Genomic DNA, 1,024 nt, shown 5'->3' with positions numbered 1-1,024 from the left:
GCTTAAACTGATAAATGATAAGAAGAATCTCGCTTCCATATTCTGCATATGCGCTTAACATTTTTGTCTAAAAAAATTTGTCGAAATTTCAGCTCTAAAGCAAATATTAAATATCATTTAATATATACTTTAGATTTAGATAATCATTTTTAGTGGTGGGCGAGTCCGAGATGTTTAAATGATCGAGATAGTACATTCAATTCGCATAGATTTTTGAGAACTTTTTTCATTGAAGGTGTTGCAGTTTTTTCCATACTGAAATTTGCGTACATCATTTATCATTGTCTAAGAAAAACTATAAAATAAAGCTTAATTTAAAATATTGGAATAAAAAACAACAACGCTACACGCGCATTCATCCATATAACATAAAATGCGAACGTTCGTTATATGGAAGAAAGTGCGCAACGCCGCAAACAGAGAAATTCAAAAAATCAATGGTATTTTCTAGACATTTCAAACTTGCACCTTATTATACTAGAATGCATGGGCTACAAAATTGTTAACCCAAAACATGCCTACAAATTCTGAACAAAAACTGTGAAAATTTGATGAAACTTTGTTGATTTTTTTCATTCTTTCAAGTTTCGATTTATTTGCAAGGTTTTTGTTTGATAATGAGCTACAGTTTTATAAAAAAAAATAATTAAAATTATTTAAAAAAATAAAATAAATACCGGGTGACCGTGTAATTTTGTCAAAGATGAAGACAATGATGATAAAAAATTAATACACTATATAGGTCAGTTCATATTAATGAACATAAAATGAGATCACTATCGATAAAATGGAAATCCTCAAGGGAAATTTATAATTTCAACGCATGTAATTTACATACGTTTTTTTACTTTCAACCCCCGAATTGCTCAATTACTTCTATTTCTGCAGGATCGCCATTAGGTAAATTGCATTTCCAAAGATGTTTTCAAAATAAATAGCGATGAGGGATACTTTACCCGCCGGTGATAAGAGATCGCAATCACCATAACGCACATCACTAATATTACTGTTCACAATCACGTTT

This window comes from Rhagoletis pomonella, unplaced genomic scaffold (genome assembly GCF_013731165.1).
Source record: "Rhagoletis pomonella isolate Grant_MI unplaced genomic scaffold, Rhpom_1.0 Rhpom_scaffold_00090, whole genome shotgun sequence".
In the NCBI taxonomy this organism is placed as follows: domain Eukaryota; kingdom Metazoa; phylum Arthropoda; class Insecta; order Diptera; family Tephritidae; genus Rhagoletis; species Rhagoletis pomonella.
The sequence above is the reverse complement of the archived record's forward strand: the minus strand, read 5'-3'. Positions refer to the sequence as shown.